Source organism: Falco punctatus, assembly GCF_963210335.1.
Source record: "Falco punctatus genome assembly, chromosome: 5".
NCBI classification, from domain to species: Eukaryota; Metazoa; Chordata; class Aves; order Falconiformes; family Falconidae; genus Falco; species Falco punctatus.
The window spans coordinates 33864593-33876929 of record NC_137584.1 but is presented as its reverse complement, the minus strand read 5'-3'; the positions used below and the strand labels follow the sequence as shown (position 1 = coordinate 33876929).

Sequence of the window (12337 nt, the reverse complement as noted above, 5' to 3'; positions counted from 1 at the left end):
GGAAATATACTGTATGTGCACAGTAGCCAACTCTTCCAATGTTAATAACTGGGACATTTTCATTTGGGTTTTGTTTATTAAAAAATGAATGGGAAGCCTAATCCTAGGAATAGCCATTTGACTCTTTGTGTTGAAACCGACCATAACTGCCTGCTTATAGAGCTTTCTTTAGCATGGCCTGGCTCAGGCCACACGCAGCTTCCTTTTGGTTGTTTTATAAACTGCCAAACCATGCAGGGAGATAGGATGATGTCTTGCTTTCATTTTGTTACAAACAGATTCTCTACCCAAAGCTTTTTGTCAAGTTGGTAGTTTTCTCCCTTTTTGCCAAAATTTATAAACAAGATTTTCTACCAAATTGGACATTGCAAGCAACAGCCCAGTTCAACCCTTCTCCAACTCTAGAGCAATTCTAACCAAAGTCAATAGAAACTATTAAACTGAGTATCCAAAGATAGAACCTTGCTCTGCAGATACGTAAGAAAATCTTTTGTTGACAAGACCTCTGTAAGATGTTACTATTCATTGATAATTGAGGTACTTAATCACCCAAAATATTGAAGAGGGGAAAACAGCAGATTTTGAGCACTTACCACCAATAACAGAGAGATAAGTAATCAGAAATAGCTAATGACCTCTTTAAGACTGTCTTGTTGCTTCTTAATTCAAAGAGAGAACTTATCAAAAGAATTATAGGAAAAAAATATTTCTATAAAGGAAATATAGAGAAGGAAATATACCACTGATATTGCTTCTGGGAGGGAAGCTGATTTTATGTGATACATAATGGTACCATGCTACAGTATCCACAGTCTTCAATACAGCTAAATTTTCTTTCAAAGAAAAGGCACAAGAACTACAGGGATTTGGGAAGCTAAATATTCCCACTGAATTTGATGTGGGTTCACCTTTTTCGGGGCACCAATGATTTTTAGTACACTCCTTCCCAATATTTACACTGTTCAGATATTTGTTCCTCACATTCAAGCATAACTTTTCTAAAAACTGTGAAGCTTCAAACCATCTTATAAACATAACCTGATTAGCTGATATTCACCATCGTGCATTTGTTTGTAGATGGTAGACATTAACATTGAGGTAAGATGTTTGCTTTTGTTTTCTCCTTATTATTGATGTTTATTTATAACAATGTTGTTCCTCAAAGACATGATAGATATAGGTTGTGACCTGCTTACACTGTGCCCTGTACCGACCTAGGCAGACACGAGACCTGTCCTTGTGAGCTCAGCATGTCTTTAACAAAAGTGGAAAAAGTGTTTTAAATGAATAAGTTACTGAGTAACATGCCTTCAACATATCAGATTCATTGTACTGAATATACTATCCAATATTGGCACCCTTCAATTTTCACAAAGGCCCTAGTGCAAAATCCTACCTCTTTTTAACTAATTTTAATTGGGCTACAGCTAGGAGAATGTAGTGGATGTTATGATAATATAAACAACTATTCTTACTGGATTTTAACTGGTGGAAACCTTTTTTGCATTGCAGAAAAAATGATACAAAAGTAGACCATAATGAATAAGGACATCAGGCTGCAAGGGACCTCTTGGTGATCCTCTGAGTGTCACAGGGTATCTGAATATATAACCCTTTCGCTATGTAACATACTGGTAGTGACTCTGAGAGGGCCTAGGGAAGAATACGCTTGTCCTTTGGAGTTTAGCTCTGCTTCTTAAAAAAAATACAAACAAACAAAACACCATGTTTCAGTCCGGTGGAACAACTTCATAGGAAATTCCAGCTGTGGAACAGCAGCTCTCAACCTCTGGAGACTGCAAAAGCTTGCTTTGAGCTACCTCACCTCAGGCCTCACAGCTTTGAGACTGACATAAAGCAAAACCTCTGGTCAGGGGGATCGGACTCCAAATCCATCAGCTGCAGCACTTCTCTTGTCCCGGTGGTGCAGTGCAGCACAAAGCAAATAAGAAAATAACACAAGCTCCTAGTCCAGGAAGAAGCAGTTTTGAAACTGTGCTCCAAAACCTTGCTTGCAACGGTCTGCTTGAAACACAGAGTGCTACATGCATAGGTGGGTGAAAAAAAACCCCTTTACCCTACAGGAAAATTCTTGCAGGAGCTAGGACATACTGCTCTAATAGCGTTGAGGGAAGACAGTTACCCATCACATGCTCATTTTGCTGGTGATGCTGGTGCTTAATGCAGAATGCTTGCCCTAGTGACCTTGAAGTCTTAATGAGATTAATTCTCTTGGGCTGAAAGTGGGGAATTTGCAACATTTAGGCATTGTTCTATTCTTTTCTTCTTTGAAAATAACACAGATATCTCAGAGTACTTCTCTGTCCTATTCCTTACTATTGCTGTGGCTCTGTGCCAGCAAAGAATAGTGCTTCAGCCTCTCATTGTGATCCTGTGCCAAGTACAGCAATATGAAGGAAGCATCAACATAATCAGCACAATGTAGTGTCTCTGAGCCAGCAGGAACATGTCACAGCTTTATGTAGAATTCCCTATCTTTTTATTTTATTATAAAGACCACAGACTGGGATATTATGGGTCACTCAAAGGTCATGTTACAAAAAGCAGCTTCTTTTTGGAAAGATGAGCCCCTTTTTAGTATGCTATTAGATTATTTTCCTTCTCTTAGTTGACTACATGAAGATGCAGAATGAATGTTTGTTTTCTGAATTCCTTAAAAATCTCCTCTTCTTCCTGTAATTTTTCCCCTTTGGCACCTGTTTGGAAAGAGGAATTTCTGAAGTTTAGACAAAGTTTTATCTCTCTGGCCTCACAAATGTAAGTCTTAGGGTACCCTGTTAACTGATGCACCCAGTAAAAAGTGGTAAGACTTGGATTTCGATGTGCCTAAACTACACGTATATAACAGATTTGTGTTCCAAATCATGCTTGTACATGTGAAATTTTCATATTTTTTTATATATAACATTTCAATTCAGTTATAAAACATTTCTTATCTCAATAGTTCCCTTTTGCTTGTCTCTCCTTGCACACCTCAAGGACCCTAACACCCTAATACTCCATGAAATGATATGCACATAGTCTCTTGCCTCCATCAAAAGCCAGCAGAATTTGGTTACTGACATGCCTTGTATTCATCGGATTCTCTGCAAGATCTGGAGCTATGGTCACCAGGGTCTCAGTCAGTGACCAGGTTTGCTGCCTCAGCTACACAGTTTAGAATGAATGTCAGAGATACCATGATGTTCTGTGTTTCTGAACTAATGATGGATGATATAATCACACCACTGTAGTGCTGTGGTTCTAATTTTACATTGCATCAACTGAAAATACAGCTACTTGCATCTAGAGCACAGGTCTTATGGGGAGCAGCTGAGGGAAGTGGGGTGGTTTAGCCTGGAGAAAAGGAGGCTCAGGGGAGACCTTATCGCTCTCTACAGCTACCTGAAAGGAGGCTGTAGCAAGGTGGGTTTCCGTCTCTTCTCCCAGGTAATAAGGGAGAGTACAAAAGGAAATGGCCTTAAGTTGTGCAGCGAAGGTTTAGATTGGATGTTAGGAAAGATTTCTTCACTGAAAGGGTTGTCAAGCATTGGAACAGGCTGCACAGGCAGATGGTTGAGTCACCATCCCTGGAGGGATTTAAAGACATGTAGATGTGGCACTTAGGGACATGGTTTAGTGGTAGACTTGGCAGTGTTAGGTTTATTGTTGGACTCGATGATCTTAATGGTCTTTTCCAACCCCCAAAAATCTATGGTTCTATGATTCTACTTGTTTCTGGATGTCCTAGTTTCAGCTGGAATAGAGTTATCTTTCTTAACAGCTGGTGCAGTGCTGTTTTGAATTTGGTGTGAGAACAATGTTGATAGCACATTGATGGGTTTGGTTGAGGCATGGTAATATTTATACTAAGTGAAGGAATTTTTAGTTTCTCAGGTCCTGCCGGCGAGAGGGCTGGAGGGGCACCAGAAATTGGACAGCTAGGACAGCTGACCTGAACTAGCCAAAGAGATGTTCCATACCATGTAACATCATACTGAGTATATATAAGCTAGGGGAGGAAGGACTGGGGGGACATTCAGCTAACCATTACGCATGTTGGAGCCCTGCTTTCCTGGGGATGGCTGAACACCTGCCTGACCATGGGAAGTGGTGAATGAATTCCTTGTTTTGCTTTGCTTGCATGTGTGGCTTCTGCTTTGCCTATTAAACTGTCTTTATGTCAACTCATGAGTTTTCTAACTTTTACTCTTCTGTTCCTCTCCCCCACCCCACTGTGAGGGGGACTGAGTGAACAGCTGTGTGGGGCTTTGTTGCCAGCCGGGGTTAGACCACAACAGTCCTTTTTTTTTTTTCTTTTTTTTTTTTTTTTTTTTTTTTCTCCACACTATTTATGCCATGCCACACTTTCCAACATAACCTCATTAACCACCACCCCCCTTTCCATCCTTTGATATAATACACAGATATCACTCTCCTGGTCTATGGACTGCCCCTGTAAAAATGTCCACAAATGTCCACAAAGTGTCCAAAAAATGTCCATTCAATTTAGTCCATGAACATGACCTGTAATGATGGCCACTTAGGAGAGGAGAGCTTGTGTGTTGTATGGGGTTATTGGACACCAAAGCCAGCTCAGGTCAAGTCAGTGCTGCACTTGCACTCCTTGTAAGGCTTGTCCTCCACTGGTTCAGGTAGTTCCTGCCATAATAATTCCTATAACATAAAACTCAAATCATGGGTTACAACAATTTAAAGCTATATCCATTAAAATCTCCACCCCTGTCCCCTTCAAACCAGCCCATTGGGTTTAACATTGCAAGGAACTCCTCCCCTTACCCCTGCTCCAGCTTGGATTTACCCACACACTGCAGTCCCTTAGGGTTGTACCTGCTCCAAGTGGAGCCTCAGCTACGAGCCACAGTCTCTTCCAGGGGTATACTGGAAAGATATCTATGCTGCAGCATAAACTCACTCACAGTCACAGTCACTTCGAGGTACACCTGTTCCAACATGGACATATCCATGGGCCATGACCATAGACCTGCTCCAGCGTGACCTTACCCACAGACACAGCCCCTTCAAAAGCAATTTGCTCCAGCACAGCCACTGATACTTCAAGGTGTACCTGGTGCAGCATAGACTTATCCACAGCCACAGATGCTTCAAGGTGTACCTTCTGTAGCATGGGCATGTCCTTGGGCCACAATTCCTTCAGGGGCATACCTGCTGCAGCACAGACATAACCATGGCCACAGACGCTTTGAGATATACCTGCTCTTGCATGGACTTTTTCATAGGCACAGAGACTTTGGGGTGTCCTGCTCCCACATGAACTCATTCACAGGTCACAGTCCCTTCAAATCGAGTTCACCTGGACTTCCAGCCTGTCCAGTACAGCAGCCCAGAAACAGCAGCCATGCCCTGACCACCTGCCAGCCCGGGGGCATTGCCATTGCTGTTTTCAAAATGTTCCTGGGCACAGCACAGTAAGGTGATAAGCCATACAAAAAGCAGTGAAAGCAAAAAGCAGTTGCTAACAAGCACTAGACTCTAATATACAGTAAGGCAAGCAAGCCCCATGGCAAGCACAGAAACCTGACTATTAATAGCTAAACAGCAATAACAGCAATACATCTGAACTAGCACATTCCAAACAAATGCGTTGTTACCTTGAACCCCTTGTGCCCCACATTGGGCACCAAAAAGGGCTGTCATGGTTTAACCCCAGCCAGTGACAAAGCCCCACACAGCTGCTCGCTCACTTCTCCCCACAGCGGGATGTGGGAGAGGCTTGGAAGAGTAAGCGAGGAAACTCAAGGGTTGAGATAAAGACAGTTTAATAGGCAAAGCAGAAGCCGCATGCAAAAGCAAAGCAAAGCAAGGAATTCATTCACCACTTCCCACCGGCAGGCAGGGTTTCAGCCATCCCCAGGGAAGCAGGGCTCCATCATGCGTAATGGTTACTTGGGAAGGCAAATGCCATAACACTTTCTTCCCCCAGCTTACATATATTCAGCATGACGTCAAAGGGTATGGAACATCTCTTTGGCCAGTTCAGGTCAGCTGTCCTGGCTGTGTCCCCTCCCAATTTCCCATGAACCTCCAGCCCTTTCACTAGCAGGGCCTGAGAAATTGAAAAGTCTTTCACTTAATATAAACATTGCCCAGCAACAACGACCAAACCCATCAGTGTGCTATCAACATTGTTCTCCCACCAAACCCAAAACACCACACTGCACCAGTTACTAAGAAGAAAATTAACTCTATCCCAGCTGAAACCAGGGCAGTGGATCACTCATACTTCTCCTGATACCACATTTTTACACACTTGCACTCTCCCTTTGTCCTCCCCTTTCTTTGCTGCTTGGACATGCTGTAGCTCTACCACTCTCCTTCACTTCTGCTCCTCTCTCTAGAGCTGGGACAATGCTATCTGATGACATTTTGGTTCCAACAGCACAAAAGAAGAGCAACGGTGTGCATTGATCAATGGTGAAATTATATCTGACCACTCTGTTTGCCTTCAGTGGCTTGGTGGACAAACACAGAAAAATAGATGTAGTTTAGCTCGAGTTCAGGAAGTTTTGACTCAGACTTCCAGAGCAATTACCAGATTGGTGAAATAGGAACTGTACAAATGGATGGTCATGTAGGTGAAAGATTGATTGAACCACCATGCTCAAGAAGTTGTGATCAGCAGAACAAAGTCCATCTGCTGCTGGTTCCTAGTGGTGTCCCCCAGGGATCAATATTGTGCCTAGAAATGTTTAATGCTTTGTTACTGTGCTGAACACTGGGATGGAGTACACCTTCAGGTAATTTGCAGCCTATATCAAATTGGAAAGATAACCAATACACTGGTGGGAAGAACTTCTAGTCAGAAGGACATCAGCAAGTTGGCGAATGCTCTGACTAGACCCTCAAGAAGTTAAAGAAAAGCAAATAAAAAATCTGGCATCTGATGAGTCAACCCCATGCAACAGTGCTGGCTGGAGTCCAACTGGATAGAAAGCAGCTTTGCAGAAAAGGACCTGGGAGTCCTGGTGGACAGCAGGTTAAACATGAGCCAGTGGTGCTCATGTGCTCATTCCCTACTGGGAATGCTCCCTGCATCATGCTAACTTCTGAACCATGTTTGGGCATTGTTTGGGAGAACACAAGCTGGCAAGTGCCTGAAACATGTTCAAGGACACTTCACAGTTTAACAGTACAGATGATGTGCCAGTGCCTGTGAATGATCCCTGGCAGCATTAAGTTTATTAGTGTGCACCTAACCTGTAAGTCTGCAAGTTGAGACATAGGGAGAGTAAACGAGTTCCCATCCCACGAGTGGAAATGGAAGAAAGTATTTCACGGGTTGTTTTCACCCAAAATCCTTTGTCCAAAAGTTTTAATAGTAATGCTCATACTGTGAGGTGTAGCAATAGCTTCTTTTGCATTAGCATCATGAAAGATTCAGGCAGTACCACCCAGCACCAGACCAGTGGCAGGTCAGCGTTTCCTCAAGGTTTCATTTCTGCATCTTCCGCTCTGTTAACCATAAGCACCAAATGCTCCCTTAACTCTGGTCTATGCCTGTTCAAGCACATTTTGTGTCAGTTTTTTCGTCCAGCCTACAAATCATGTGCAGGTGTTTTTTGAAAAACTGCTTGATTTTCCCAAGTTTTCCAGATGTGTAACATACCTTTTATTAATGAAATGTCCTGGCACTACTGTACAAGTATTTACGTGTGGGTCATGAATGGGAAAAGTATTGTAGGACTTTTCATCAAGGATCAATGCATGCCTGGAAGTCTCGGATATGACCATTTGCACCATGAAACTCAGTCATGCGACAGCCAAGGTTTTTCAAACAAACTCAGACTTAATACATTTTCACAATAAATCTAAAGCTTTTGGGAATCATTGGACTTAGCCTATATATGGCAAAAGCTGCTGTCATCCAGAAAATCCCTGTGCTGCACAGTGACCCCTCCTTCTTCTACCCGAAGAGGCAGCTGGGGCAAGCTGCCCCTCTTGCTCCCCTGCGGGTGGCCCTGACTGCTTTCCCTTTCTTCTGTTTTTGGGAGCAAAGCTGCTCTGTTCTGAAACATATGACTGTAATTGTATGCAAGTGCCCATGGACTATTACAATATATATTAATCTAAACAGGAATGAGATTAGGTTTACAAGCTATCCCCTCCCCCATTACATATTTGTTACAATTTCCTGCTATTGTTGTAGATTTCTTTTATGAAGCAATAGAAAACTTTGATGTAGAATTAACTGAACCTGTTTTACATATTCAGTTTTTGTTGGCAGTGGTTTTATGCTCCTGGCTTTGGTCTCAATGCACTATGTACACTGAATGGGAATTTTCACATATTAATATATACAATTTAAATAAGGAAGAAAATATAAACTCTAAGCCCACCTACTGCTGGTATGGCAAGATTTAATAGGGTGATTTCTTAGCATGCAGGAACATGGACTTAATTATAAAAGTACTGTAAATCCACCAGTGCTCTATGGTTGATTTTACATACACACACATATACACACAGAAGCTTCTATAGTGAGTGAGAAAGAATTAAATTTAGGTCAGATGGTTGTTCTCAGAGAAACTGATATTAAAAGTCTGTAAAGGTGTGTGAAATTGAGATGATTAGAAAGATGTTTCATCTTTAATTAAAAGACTGAAATATTGAAATGTCAAAATTCCTTAGCTTAAAAAAATCAAACTCATGGCTTCCTGCTTTCTTACATTCCTGCCTGTCTGCCTGCCCACCTATGTACCCTCCTAGCTCCCTACCTTCCTATTTTTCCTTGAGTGAAATAATTCAAGAAAAAAAATTGAGAACCACAGAAAATAGTAAAAAACCCCACCCACATTATTTATTTCTTTAATTTTGTTTTGACAGTGTGCAAAAAAGTTATTTCTTAGGGTATTAAGTTTAGAAAATCCTTCACATTTTCAGAGAAAAAAATATAGATATGCCTTCATGGTTTTGTAGGGTTTTCAACTGAAGAAAGGTAAAATGGGGATAGGAGAAAAAATCAGTTTCCAAAAAGCAAAAGGAAACTAGCAAAGGTGAGTTTTCTTTCCCTTCCATCATTTTTATTAATTGTTTATTGATGTGCTTGTGCCTCCTTTAGGAAGGGTAAATAAGTCACAAAATCTGGAAAAAAAGGTTTACAAGGGTTTTATTTATTTATTTTTTATTTGAAAGCATGCATCACAACTATTCATCAGACTAATTTTTAAGAAGTTTAAATTCAGGTACCGATGATGAATTCAGAGATACATTTGCGGGATGATGCTCAAGCTTTGTTGCTTGGAGTTTTTTTTTTAAATGATGGTCCCTCTCTATTTGCTGGTGTGTTTCTCTCCCTAAGCAGGGAGAGAAGTAAAGTCTTGGATTCATTCACTCTAACTGTAACCTTTTATCTGACATTCCTGCATCAGGATTTTAGCTTTCCTAAACTAGCTTTGTAATAAATATAGAGATGAGCACTAGCACAGGATGATCCAGTTCTGAGACTGACTTGATTGTGGTTTGCTGTCACAATTACTAATTTATTAGAACTTTTATTTAGCATCTTTGCAAGCAAAAAAAAATCCCCCAAAGCCTTCTACAGTTGCATTTCTTTTCAAGAAGAAGACTTAAAAGAATGATGGAGTTAGTTAAAAATAAATGAACTAGTTAAAATGGTTAAGTCTTGCAGTTAATAATTAGCATCTAACTGTACAACCCTGGTTTCACTTATGCTACATCATGCTCTAGACAAGCCGTTACTAGCTGGTATGAGGCAGAGGTCAAAAATGCAATGCACAGAGAAAAAAGTATTTGAAAATTATCTGAGACTGAAGTAGAAAAAATTGCTAGTCTAAAATCATTGTATTTTGATAATAGCATGCTGTTCCTGTTCTGATCACTTTCTGAGGAAAGGGCAGAGAAGATCTAGAATATACACAGATAAGGAGACAAGGATGATCATGTCTATGAGTGAGTTGACCTAGGTTCAGCATTTAGGTACAAATTCAGTTCTTAAGAATGGCATAAACAAAAATGATTGGAAGATATATTACAACCTTTTTTGTTTTTCTTTCCAAACCTTTCCCAAAGAAATAATTTACACCACCGTTGGAATGTTTTTTTCCCCCACCTTTTGCTTTTCCCCCACCTTTTGCTTTTTTGAACTGTAATGTACTGAAATGGCATAAAGAAGGGGTCTTACAAGAATGGGACTACTTTTCATTTTTTGCTACCAAAAAGCTTTCTTAAAATGAGAACTTTTAAAATATTTTTTTTGGAAGTACTTTACTTCTTTTCAAAATGATGTAATGTTCCTTACATAATGTGCAAAAGGTTTTCATCAATTTGTTTCAGGCTCTAACACTGCTATATATTGCATTATTAAAGCTGGATAACACCGAAGTAAAATTTCACATAAAAGTTTATTCATAATATTTCTTGTGTTTTGTTCCTTGTTCTGTTTGGGGGGGTTTTGAAGGAAAAGAAGGTTTAGAGGAGAGGGAAAGGAAAAAATAGGCATTTCTATAGAGCATTTCGCCTCATCCCAAAGGCGACATTCAAAATAACAGACTGCCAGTGGTGGCAAATTCTCTCTGCTGGCTGCAAAGGGAGACGGATGACTGGTCCACAGGTACATATCTGAACTGCCATGTCTAAAGGTAGGTGGGCTGAATCCTACCCACTGGTCTCACAGTAGGGGAACAAGAGAGCACCCAGCCTGTCTCTTGCACTTTTATGTGTAGCTCTGTGGTTAAGGATGAGATAACAAGACTCTGCAGGACACTGGTCTAATGGGCTTAATGGCAAGTGGCATTTCAAACAGAAAAATGCTGCTGTGCAAGTATAAAACTCACATAGTGATGCTGAAACATGTTGAAGGTGCAGACCCACCCATCCTTTCCTCACAGATGGGGGTGCAAGGGAGCACTCATGCATCAACTGAACCCAGAGCCAGGCGCAGGTTAGCTCCGTCAGCTCTGACTGGGACCAGGGATCAGTAACTGTGAGGTGGTTGAGCTGGATTTTGTCTCTGTAAAACTATGGTAACGCTGCTTTGTGGGCCTCTTGTTCCTTGAATAAGCATGCAGCTGACATGCCTTTGAAGTACATGCAGCTGCACATATTTACCCCTCTTCTGCTTGATATGTGACAGGAGATTTATATTTCTCTTCTAACTCTGTGCTTTTCTTCTCCCACAGCTCTCATCTCTAATTGTTTAGCTATTAATTAATAATATACTACACAGGATTAGGTAATCAGGAAAATTGGCATCGTGTACAGCAGCATTTACTACATATATCTTTGTTTTTAGACTTAAATTTCATGTTTCATTCCAAGGTTTTACAGCCACATTTTTATTTTCATGCCTTTGCTAATGAAGACTGTTTGTGGCCAAAATACAGGATAAAATAAAACTTTATGATCTTAGCTGCAAGTTGGTGTAAGGTCATTAGATTTGGCAGTCAAGCTATACTTACTTGGAGTTTGATACCCAGTGATTGTTTCCAATTTGATCCACTTGGGCATTTGTAACAATAAATGTTAAGCTTTCAGATTTTACAATATTGTAAGTTCCAGGGAAGCATTAAGTCTATATATAGGTTCAGTTTTTACCTCCCTTGAATGATTTTTTTGGGGGGTTGTTTTTTATTTGTTTTTTTCTTTTTCTTTTTTTTTTTTCTTGCACTTCTCATTGCTACCAAGCTGTCTTCCTGGGGGATAAAGAAGGAAACTTTGGTTTCATAGAATGACGCTGTTTTGAGCTCCATAGCTAAACAGAGTTGAATCAGATTGGCACAAACATAATATCTATATAAGGGAACTTACGCACTTCAGAATTATGTCTGACAATTCAAAAAGTGACATTACTTTCCTCAATTAAGCATTGAACCATTATTTCAACATGGTGTTAGGAAATGAAGGATGATACAATTATGCTGAACAGTAAGAATCTGATCACTTGTGTTTTCTATCAGAAATGTTTGGGTTTTTTTGTGAAGTGAGGGAATTTGTTTGGGTTTTTGGCTTCTATACTTCTCTTCCAGTCCCTGTACTTCAAGCTTTTTCCTTTCACTATTGACTAGATAGCCTTTCTTCCTTTGGCTATAAAGCCTTGACAAATTCTTTTGATTTTTACTCTCTACTTGTTACATAGGATTCATGGCTATATTTTACCCTTTCAATCTTTATAAGATCTGATGACTCCATTTCTTGTCTATTATATAATTTTCTAGAATTTCACAATTGACTTTTGACACATCTCTATCAGCCTGCGTAAAACACTGGACAAAACAGCTGTCAGTAATTAGCTGACATCTGTCTGAATACAGATGCCATTTCTATGTGTGATAAGTGT

General features: G+C 40.3%; 1 long non-coding RNA gene across 1 annotated transcript in view; it reads left to right on the top strand.

Moving 5' to 3' along the window:
• Nucleotides 1–919: 919 nt before the first annotated feature.
• Nucleotides 920–12337, top strand: part of LOC308064076 — a 125889-nt gene continuing 114471 nt past the window's right edge. Inside the window, exon 1 of the long non-coding RNA XR_013928197.1 lies at nt 920–12337. This exon is cut by the window's right edge and continues 25722 nt beyond it. This is a non-coding gene — a long non-coding RNA (uncharacterized lncRNA).